At 44.3% G+C, this 12,189-nt stretch overlaps 1 pseudogene; it reads right to left on the minus strand.

Moving 5' to 3' along the window:
• Positions 1-4,749: 4,749 nt before the first annotated feature.
• Positions 4,750-4,867, minus strand: LOC126103294 (5S ribosomal RNA; annotated as a pseudogene).
• Between the last annotated feature and the right edge of the window lie 7,322 nt (positions 4,868-12,189).

The following is a 12,189-nucleotide window of genomic DNA, read 5'->3' on the forward strand; positions in this document are numbered from 1 at the left end:
TAACTGCAATATCCTTGACATCTTGGATATTCGGGAATCCAGCCGGATGTTCGCGTCGTTCTTGCACGATATTTCAACAGCGTGCCTCGCTGTCTTCTTCAGGTGCTACCTGAGACTGGTCCTTGGGTCGATCGAGTCCAGTATCTATGCCTGGAAGGAGCTGGGCGTTCCCTAATCGGTCCGCGCCGAGTCGAGTGTTCCGTCTGTGGTCCGCGCCCGCCACACTCGGCTTCAATGGACCCCTCCAGTTGTGGATGTTCCGACTGCCGTCCGCGCCCGTTTTGGCCGTCCTCAACGGTTGTGGTCGTCATCTGAGGTGTGTCAGACCCGATCTGAGATGTTGGGTCCTCTGTCTCATGACTGTTACTATGATTTCCACTTACGTTTCGTGCTGGGCGCTTCATAATCGGTCCGCGCCGTGTCGTGTGTTCCGGCTGCGGTCCGCGCCCGTCAGGCGAGGCTATATTGGCCCTCTCTTGTCGTTGGTGTTCTGACACCTTGTCTCAAGGCTGTTCACTCGGTCTCCACTTCTGTTTCTTGTAGAAGAACCAGAAGAGGCAAAGAAAGTGGCTTACCTGCCATACGCCGGGCCTATCTTTGCCAAAACCAGCAGGATTCTCCAGAAATATGACATCAAGAGCATATTTTGCCCACCCACGAAAATAGGGGCTATGCTGGGGAATGTAAAAGATGACCTGGGGCTACGCAAGCCACGTATTTACAACATACCATGCCAGTGTGGGATGTCATACATTGGCCAGACCACCAGAACTGTGGACATACGGTGTAAAGAACACCAGAGACATACCAGACTCAGACAGGCCACTAAATTAGCCATAGCAGAGCATTGTCTGGAACTTGGTCATTCAATGGATTACAATGCCACCAAGATTGTCACACAGACCTCAAGATTTTGGGACAGTTCATTAAAGAACCCATTAAGATTAAGGTCACAGACAATCTAATCAACTGTGACTCTGGATGCCAAATCAGCACTGCCTGGAATCCAGCGCTTGAGCTTGTGAAAACTCAACGCAGGACACTCCGGGATTCTACAAGAAATAGAAGTGGAGACCGAGAGAACAGCCGTGAGACAAGGTGTCTGACATTGGAGACCAGTCATGAACTCGACTTCAGAAGACGGCCAGGCCGGGCGCGGACGGCGGTCGGAACACCGGCGACCAGAGAGGGCCAATGTTACTAACAACGCAGAGGTGACAGTACACCTTTTGATTTGGTCACCATGCTTGTGCGAGAGTGGAGGGGCTCCCAACTTTATTATTACCCAAGGACCAGTCTCAGGTAGCACGCTGTTGAAATATCGTGCGAGAACGACGCGAACATTCGGCTGGATTCCCGAATATCCAAGATGTCAACAGATCGCCGGGAAAGCATGATGAATTACATCAATATGCTTGTTTGACGCATGGGAGAGTGTTACGGAGATACTGAAAAAACTGAGCCGACCAATACTTGAACTATCACTAGAAAGTTTAGTTACAAAGTTTCAAGAACCAGCTTTAAATAAGGAATGTAAGTAATTACTACAATCCCCTAAGTGGAAGGAGAGACACACAGCAGTCAGTTGCAATCACATTAGATTTTATTATTCTTGCAAATTTAGATTTCGGCTATAAATAGCCATCTTCAGTGCATTTTCGTTGTATTTCAACAGACTCGCGGCAGTTCATGTCACCGTATGTTCTTACAGGTGTATAGGCAGAAGGTCAGTGTCCTTCTGCCTATACACAAAAGGTCAGTGTCCTTCTGCCTATACACCAGTAAGAACACATGGTTACATGAACTGCCGCGAGTCCGTTAAAATATAACGAAAATGCACTGAAGATGGATGTTTATTGCCGAAATCTAGATTTGCAAGAATAATAAAATCTAACGGTATTGCGACTGACTGCTGTGTGTCTCTTCTTCCTTATAGTCTACTATCGCTGTGCATAATGTTTCCTGATGGAATCAAAGTTGGTTAACCCCCTTTGTGTAGCTGTCGTAGGTATCGTGAGGACAAAACTAGATTGATTACATCACGCAATGTCATTCCTCGTTCCTCACGTAAATTTAATGACGTAAGTTCTAATAACGGGTACTACGGAAAGTACGCTTCACAGTGGTCTCTAGAGTGGGACGTAGACGTAGATGAGGATGTAAATTCCGCGCTAGTTACGCAGAATTCTAAAGTATGCTGCATTTTTTATGTTTTACGATGGCCAAATGCCAATCCCTTCACAACGCTTCAGTCGTCTGCAGAATACCTCTACCTTACTACAATGTTCACGATAGTAAAACGGCATCTACATCTACATGGATACTCTGCACATCACATTTAAGTGCCTGGCAGAGGGTTCATCGAACCACGTTCACAATTCTCTATTATTCCCATCTTGTACACCGCGCGGAAAAAAAACGAACACCTGTTCTGGAAATCTGTCTCCATACAAACGTACCGCGCCACGGCTATTGCCCCGTGCTAATCCATACATCAAATGGCCATCTGCCAACTCCGCATTTGTAAACATTGCACTGACTGCAAAACCACGTTCGCGATGAACAATAACCTGTTGATGCTACGTACTGATGTGCTTGATGCTAGTACTGTAGAGCAGTGAGTCGCATGTCAACACAAGCACCGAAGTCAACATTACCTTCCTTCAATTGGGCCGACTGGCGGTGAATGGAGGAGGTACAGTACATACTGACGAAACTAAAATGAGCTCTAACATGGAAATTAAGCGTTTCCGGACACATTTTCTTTATTTGTGTGTGAGGAACGTTTCCTGAAAGCTTGGCCGTACCTTTTTGTAACACCGTGTATATGTTCCAGAATCATGCTGCATATCGACGTTAATGATATGGGCCAAGGCATCATCCACAAAAAGCATCTTGGTGTCTGTTTTCCACTAGCGAGTAGCAGTACTCAAATGAGAGGGCTTCGGTTGCAGCGAATTGAAGGGTTTCGATTTTGCGGGGCCCAGTGCAGGCGCTGTACAAGGCACTGGTCGGCGCTTTCAGCGCCCCGCTGGTCCATCAGAGCAGACACAGCGCCCCACTGGTTCTCCCGTCGCTCGCTCGCTTGCCCGCGAGCTTTCCCTTCGCTCGGCGGCAGCGGCAGCGGCAGCGGAGCGAGCCCCGCCAAGGCCAAGGACTGCGGCTTTCACCGCCCCAGCAGCCTCCGCTATCTGGAGATCTCGAAAGCGGCTGCCGGGAAGCCCTGCCGGACCCCCGTCCTGGCCGCGACGCTCGCAAACTGTCCCCTCGCCTCCGAGACAGGTATCTGGGCAACCACAGTGATGGCTCAAGCTGAATGAGGCGTTTTAAGAGTTGGAAATGCTGTAGCTAGTGTGCTAGCGCGTCCAGATTCCGTGACATTTGCTTCGTAATGCTCCATCACAGTTGTTCCCAACCTCTACTTTCACCTTTCGGCTCTGTCACTCAACTATTATACCCAATACTCCGCGTACAGAATGTGCAACAACATCCGCAGGGTCGAATTTCAACGTCACCAAACGGTCCAAACTCGGAACACAGGGTGTTACAAAAAGGTACGGCCAAACTTTCTGGAAACATTCCTCACACACAAATAAAGAAAATATGTTATGTGGACATGTGTCCGGAAACGCTTGATTTCCATGTTAGAGCTCATTTTAGTTTCGTCAGTATTTTCTTCCACCTACGCTCAATGGAGCACGTTATCATGATTTCATACGGGATACTCTACCTGTGCTCCTAGAACATGTGCCTTTACAAGTACGGCACAACATGTGGTTCATGCACGATGGAGCTCCTGCACATTTCAGTCGAAGTGTTCGTACGCTTCTCAACAACAGATTCGGTGACCGATGGATTGGTAGAGGCGGACCAATTCCACGGCCTCCACGCTCTCCTGACCTCAACCCTCTTGCTTTCATTTATGAGGGCATTTAAAAGCTCTTGTCTACGCAACCCCGGTACCAAACGTAGAGACCCTTCGTGCTCGTATTGTGGACGGCTGTGATAAAATATACCATTCTCCAGGGCTGCATCAGCGCATCAGGGATTCCATGCGACGGAGGGTGGATGCATGTATCCTCGCTAACGGAGGACATTTTGAACATTTGCTGTAACAAAGTGTTTGAAGTCACGCTGGTACGTTCTGTTGCTGTCTGTTTCCATTCCACGATTAATGTGATTTGAAGAGAAGTAATAAAATGAGCTCTAACATGGAAATTAAGCGTTTCTGGACACATGTCCACATAACATATTTTCTTTCTTTGTGTGTGAGGAATGTTTCCTGAAAGTTTGGCCGTACCTTTTGGTAACACCCTGTATACCAACTTAAGTCAAGATAAGGCTGGATTTTATAACAGTAGTCATTCCCATATTTACAACAATGTAGAAATTCTGCAGCCAGCCACAAGTTTTTTAGAAATAACTTTTTTGTACCTTCTCTAGTTTCGTACCTTAGCCCATCACCAGACGCTAGCGTTCATTTCTAGGTAAACTTTACCTTCGTGTCCTAAAATAGAACGAAGTTTAAATGATTACATACACTGAAAGCACTCCGTCTTCAGGCCACAAGCGGCCCATCGGGACCATCCGACCGCCGTGTCATCCTCAGCTGAGGATGAGGATAGGAGGGGCATGTGGTCAGCACACCGCTCTCCCGGTCGTTATGATGGTTTTCTGTGACCGGAGCCACTACTATTCTGTCGAGTAGCTCCGCAGCTGGGATCACGAGGCTGAATGCACTCCGAAAAATGGCAACAGCTCATGGCGGCCCGGATGGTCACCCATCCAAGTGCCGACCACGCCCGTCAGCGCTTAACTTCGGTGATCTGACGGGAACCGGTGTATCAACTGCGGCACGGCCGTTGCCCTCACATACACTGAAGATCCAAAGAAACTGGTTCTCCTGCCTGATATCAGGTAGTACCACTGCGAGCACACAGAAGTGCCGCAGAATGACATGGTATGGACTCGACTTGCGTCTGAAGTAGTGCTGGAGAAAATCGACACCGTGAATCCTGCAGGGCTCTCCATAAATCCGTAAGAGTACGACGGGGTGGACATCTCTTCTGAACGGCACGTTGCAAGTCATCCCAGATATGCTCAATAATTTTCAATTCTGTTTGGTGGCCAGTGCAAGTGTTTAAACTCATAATAGTGTTCGTGGGGCCACTCTGTAGCAGTTCAGGACTTGTGGGGTGTAGGATTGGCCTGCTGGGATTTCCCAAGTCCGTCGGAATGCACAATAGACATGAATGGATGCAGGTGATCAGACAGGATGCATACGTACGTATCACCTGTCAAGAGTCGTATCTAGACGCATCAGGAGTCCCATATCACTCCAACTGCACACCTCCCACATCATTGCAGAGCCTCTAGCAGTTTGAACAGTCCCCTGCTGACATACAGGGTCCATGGATTCATGAGGTTGTCTCCATACACGTAAACGTCCATTGGCTCGGTACAATTTGAAACGAGACTCGTCCAACCATGCAACATGTTCCAGTCATCAACAGTCCAATGATGGTGTCGATGGGCCCAGGCGAGGTGTAAAGCTTTCTGTTGCGCAGTCATCAAAGGTACACGAGCGGGCCTTCGGCTCCGGAAGCCCATATCGATGATGATGCGCCGAATGGTTTTCACGCTGACATTTGTTGATGGCTCAGCACTTAAACCTGCAGCAAGTGTTGCACTTCTGTCACGTTGAATGATTCTCTTCGTCCGTCGTTGTTCCCATTCTCGCAGGATATTTTTCCGGTCGCAGCGATATCGGAGATCTGATGTTTTACCAGATACCTGATATTCACGGTACACTCATGACATGGTCATACGTGAAAGTCCCCACTTCGTCACTACCTCGGAGATGCTGCGTCCCATCGCTTGTGCGCCGCCTATGATAGCACGTTCAGACCCACTCATATCTTGACAACTGGTACGCCCGTTAAGCCCGCCGGGCAGAACCGGTGATCAGGCTTGTGTGACGGGCCAAGTAATGTGTTGGTCAGTTTTGTAATTTAATAACACCTTTAAACCAAAGCGTCACATAGCCGAACATTTACAACTACCAGTTTCAAACTCCAACTCTTTCAGACTGGAGGCCTCCAAACAACACATCTTAAAAATCAACAAGGTAAATTTCAAGCGAATGACGATACACAGTTTAAATTACAAATAAAATTATATATATATATATATATATATATATATATATATATATATATATATAATTTCAAAAATAGGGGTAATGCAGGAGTAGGTTTAATAATGAATAGGAATGCGGGTAAGCTACTACAAACAGCATAGTGAGCGCATTATCATGGCCAAGATAGTTACGAAGCCCACACCTACCACAGTAGTACAAGTTTATATGCCAACTAGCTCTGCAGATGACGAAGAAATTGAAGAAATGTATGATGAAATAAAAGAAATTACTCAGATAGTGAAGGGAGACGAAAATTTAATAGTCATGGGTGACTGGAATTCGAGTGTAGGAAAAGGGAGAGAAGGAAACGTAGTAGGTGAATATGGATTGAGGGTAAGAAATGAAAGAGGAAGCCGCCTGGTAGAATTTTGCACAGAGCACCACTTAATCATAGCTAACACTTGGTTTAAGAATCATGATAGAAGGTTGTATACATGGAAGAACCCTGGAGATACTAAAAGGTATCAGATAGATTATATAATGGTAAGACAGAGATTTAGGAACCAGGTTTTAAATTGTAAGACATTTCCGGGGGCAGATGTGGACTCTGACCACAATCTATTGGTTATGACCTGTAGATTAAAACTGAAGAAACTGCAAAAAGGTGGGAATTTAAGGAGATGGGACCTGGATAAACTGAAAGAACCAGAGGTTGTACAGAGTTTCAGGGAGAGCATAAGGGAACAATTGACAGGAATGGGGGAAAGAAATACAGTAGAAGAAGAATGGGTAGCTCTGAGGGATGAAGTAGTAAAGGCAGCAGAGGATCAAGTAGGTAAAAAGACGAGGGCTAGTAGAAATCCTTGGGTAACAGAAGAAATATTGAATTTAATTGATGAAAGGAGAAAATATAAAAATGCAGTAAAAGAAGCAGGCAAAAAGGAATACAAACGTCTCAAAAATGAGATAGACAGGAAGTGCAAAATGGCTAAGCAGGGACGGCTAGAGGACAAATGCAAGGATGTAGAGGCTTATCTCACTAGGGGTAAGATAGATACTGCCTACAGGAAAATTAAAGAGACCTTTGGAGATAAGAGAACCACTTGTATGAACGTCAAGAGCTCAGATGGAAACCCAGTTCTAAGCAAAGAAGGGAAAGCAGAAAGGTGGAAGGAGTATATAGAGGGTCTATCCAAGGGCGATGTACTTGAGGACAATATTATGGAAATGGAAGAGGATGTAGATGAAGATGAAATGGGAGATACGATACTGCGTGAAGAGTTTGACAGAGCACTGAAAGACCTGAGTCGAAACAAGGCCCCCGGAGTAGACAACATTCCATTGGAACTACTGACGGTCTTGGGAGAGCCAGTCCTGACAAAACTCTACCATCTTGCGAGCAAGATGTATGAAACAGGCGAAATACCCTCAGACTTCAAGAAGAATATAATAATTCCAATCCCAAAGAAAGCAGGTGTTGACAGATGTGAAAATTACCGAACAATCAGTTTAATAAGCCACAGCTGCAAAATACTAACACGAATTCTTTGCAGACGAATGGAAAAACTAGTAGATGCCGACCTCGGGGAAGATCAGTTTGGATTCCGTTAAATACTGGAACACGTGAGGCAATACTGACCTTACGACTTATCTTAGAAGAAAGATTTAGGAAAGGCAAACCTACGTTTCTAGCATATGTAGACTTAGAGAAAGCTTTTGACAATGTTGACTGGAATACTCTCTTTCAAATTCTAAAGGTGGCAGGGGTAAAATACAGGGAGCGAAAGGCTATTTACAATTTGTACAGAAACCAGATAGCAGTTATCAGAGTCGAGGGACATGAAAGGGAAGCAGTGGTTGGGAAGGGAGTAAGACAGGGTTGTAGCCTCTTCCCGATGCTGACATCAGTAATCCCTTCACTTTACTTTCCTTACTCCTCCTCCCCCCCTCCTCCTCCACCTTCGATTTACATATCAATAATTAGAGCTTGTGTCTTGAAGAGAGGATATAAGATGAACATCAAGAAAAGCAAAACGAGGATAATGGAATGTAGTCGAATTAAGTCGGGTGATGTTGAGGGTATTAGATTAGGAAATGAGACACTTAAAGTAGTAAAGGAATTTTGCTATTTGGGGAGCTAAATAACTGATGATGGTCGAAGTAGAGAAGATATAAAATGTAGACTGGCAATGGCAAAGAAAGCGTTTCTGAAGAAGTGAAATTTGTTAACATCGAGTATAGATTTAAGTGTTAGGAAGTCATTTCTGAAAGCATTTGTATGGAGTGTAGCCATGTATGGAAGTGAAACATGGACGATAAATAGTTTAGACAAAATGAGAATAGAAGCTTTCGGAATGTGGTGCTACAGAAGAATGATGAAGATTAGATGGGTAGATCAAACAACTAATGAGATGGTGTTGAATAGGATTGGGGAGAAGAGAAGCTTGTGACACAACTTGACTAGAAGAAGGGATCGGTTGGTAGGACATGTTCTGAGGCATCAAGGGGTCACCAATTTAGTATTGGAGGGCAGTGCGGAGGGTAAAAATTGTAGAGGGAGACCAAGAGATGAATACACCAAGCAGATTCAGAAGGATGTAGGTTGCAGTAGGTACTGGGAGATGAAGAAGCTTGCACAGGGTAGAGTAGCATGAAGAGCTGCATCAATCCAGTCTCAGGACTGAAGACCACAACAACAACAACAACTGTAACAGATGATTTTTATGTGCAAATGTGTCTGATTAATGAGTTATCTTTCGATATATCTCATTTTTCTGTTTTCCCATTTTATTGTATCAGGTATATTATATGTTGGTACAGTATTGCAACAATCTGTAAAAATGTAATATACACACATCAAAGAAAGTTTTGCATCACCTCGGTTCCGGTACCTGTACAGAAAATTAGAACACAGATCAACATAAACATCATTTCCTCCCTTTTTATTGTTCATTACAACCACGCCTTGCAAGTTGTATAACCATACAGCGAGATCCTCAGAGGTGGTGGTCCAGATTGCTGTACACATCGGTACCTCTAATACCCAGTAGCACGTCCTGTTGCACTAATTCGTCGTAGCATACTATCCACAAGTTCATCAAGGCACTGTTGGTCCAGGTTGTCCCACTCCTGAACGGCGATTCGGTGTAGATCCCTCAGGCTGGTTGATGGATCACGTCGTCCATAAACAACCCTTTTCAATGTATCCCAGGCAAGTTCGATTAGGTTCATGTCTGGAGAACATGCTGGCCACTCTTGCCGATGTCGTTATCCTGAAGGAAGACAGTCACAATATGTGCAAGATGGGGCGTGAATTGTAGTCAGTGAAGACGAATGCCTGGCGATATGGTTGCACTATCGGTCGGAGTATGGCATTCACGTATCGTACAGCCGTTACAGCGCCTGCCATGACCACCAGTGGCCTACATCGCCCCCACATAATGCCACCCCAAACCAGCAAACCTACGTTTATAGCATTTGTAGTCTTAGAGGAAGCTTTTGACATTGTTGACTGGAATACTCTTTTTCAAATTCTGAAGGTAACAGGGGTGAAATACACGGAGCGAAAGGCTATTTACAACTTGTACAGAAACCAGATGGCACTATAAGAGTTGAGGGGCATGGAAGGGAAGCAGTGGTTGAGAAGCGAGTGAGACAGGTTTGAAGCCTATAGGAATTAATGTCCAGGGACAAGAAGTGAAGACTTTGACGTTTGCCTACGGCATCGTAATTCGTCAAGCAGCAAAGGGCTTGGAAGAGCAGTTGAACGGATTGGCCATGTCTTGAAAGGAGCATACAAGATGAACATCAACAAAATCAAAACTCGAATAATGGAATATAGCCGAATTAAATGAGGTGATGCTGAGGAAATTAAATTCATTACTCTTCTATAATTGCCATGGACAATGGTCAATATCTGCTAACGATCAGTATCGCTTCAATACTTGATAATCTTATAGCCTCACAGATTAATAATACGAACTTTACACTTTTATAGAAATAACTACGACCTAACATTTAATGGCTCTGTGTGAGCATAAACAATATCATTCATCACTTCATTTTATAGAAAACTGTATTATGCTGCGTCTATGGCTACGCTATACACAAATACTTTGGCGGAATTTTTACAATACTAACCCTTGAATGTAGGAACCAAGGTCTTTCCATCAGATTTAATGTACAGGTTGATCCGATTTGTAATATTTTGTGTGTTTTTTAATCCTGTTACAGAGAAGTTAAATTTTCTAATCTATTTTGTCAAACGATGTCAGACTTTTTCTCATGTAACAATCCAAGTGGTTTTAATTACGACAGTAGTGAGAATTGTAGAACAGTTGAGAAGTATACTGATTTTTAAGTTAATGCAAAATGTTTCATATCAGATTTTGTGAAGGTGAAAATTTATTTTGAAGGCATTTTTCAAACTGAAGCATTCAGTCTTAGCATATCCCCTTATTGTTACCTCATCATCTTCCATGTCGCGTTTATTTAAACCGAATGAATATTTTTCTAGAAGAAATCATTTTTCAGTCAGAATCAGGAAAATATTAGTGTGACAGAATCATAAAAGCATTTATCTTTGTTACAGTTTCAATGCGGGCAGCACTGCACTGCGCTGAGCAAATATGCAGTATTTTACTGAACATTTCCAAGGTTGTTCATTTATCAGCCAATCTACTTATTTTTGTGAAGGTATTTTACGGCCGGCATTGCAGATCGCTGTGCCAAGATTGAATATTTTCTGTGACTAATATGGGAGAGAATAGAATACCAAGATTACATCCGTTGTGACCCTAGAGCTAAGGAAAATTTATTTCATTGTTTATTTGCACAGGGAATTTTTTCAGTTTACTGTGTAGGGCCATAGAACTCGGTGCTAACGATACTGGGTAAATTTCAGAGGGATTTATTTCATTATGAACGATACGTATTGGTTTCCAGATTAAGTTGTTTAATTCTTTTTGGATTACAGTAAAACTGATTAAGCACACTATTTGCTCAACAACACATCACTCAGAGAATTTGCATAACACAAACATTACGCATTTCATATTCATTGGCAAACAAACACTTAATTTTTTTAAAGAACGTTACAAAACCAACGGGAACTTTCCGAAAGCCTCAGTTGGAAACATGGAAATGGAACTGATGTGATGATGTTTTTGGTTTGTGGGGCGCTCAACAGCGTGGTTATCAGCGCCCGTACAATTACCCAATCTTTGCTCAGTCCAATTGCGCCACTTTCCTGGATGATGATGAAATGATGAGGACAACACAAACACCCAGTCATCTCGAGGCAGGTGAAAATCCCTGACCCCGCCGGGAATCGAACCCGGGACCCCGTGCTCGGGAAGCGAGAACGCTACGGCGAGACCACGAGCGGCGGACACGGAAATGGAACTGTATTTGTTTTTGGGTCAATATGTTGCACATTAAATTATGAAACACTAGTAACTCGGTTCATTGCAAATAATTCATGTTATACTTAACAGGCTGCACTAGTTCCAGCAAGCCACTGAAACTTTTATTACTGCCACAAATCGAGGAAACGAGAATTCCGAGCCGAACGCGGTGGCCACGCGGTTTAGGCGCTGCAGTCCGGAACCGCGCGACTGCTACGGTCGCAGGTTCGAATCCTGCCTCGGGCACGGATGTGTGTGATGTCCTTAGGTTAGTTAGGTTTAAGTAGTTCTAAGTTCTAGGGGACTGATGACCTCAGATGTTAAGTCCCGTAGTGCTCAGAGCCATTTTTTTTCGAGAATTCCGATGAAATCTTTCATCTGCAGCAGGCTGTCGAGCCGTAAATCAGTTCTGGCTGTGGACACTGGTACGAAGAAATGCGATAGGATGCTTAATGATGTGTCACAAATCGGAATGCCCGTTTGTAGGATGATTTATTGTCGTAGCGAGCACATATGTGTACCACACAGGATTTGAAAAATTAGGTATCTCAATGAAGGCATTGCAGTAAATGAAGTTTCGACGCTGGGCGAATAAAGTGAAGTAGGTACTGTATTTTTGGGGGGGGAGGCAGTTTCATAAAGGCC

The sequence above is a fragment of the Schistocerca cancellata genome, chromosome 1, assembly GCF_023864275.1.
Source record: "Schistocerca cancellata isolate TAMUIC-IGC-003103 chromosome 1, iqSchCanc2.1, whole genome shotgun sequence".
Lineage (NCBI taxonomy): Eukaryota > Metazoa > Arthropoda > Insecta > Orthoptera > Acrididae > Schistocerca > Schistocerca cancellata.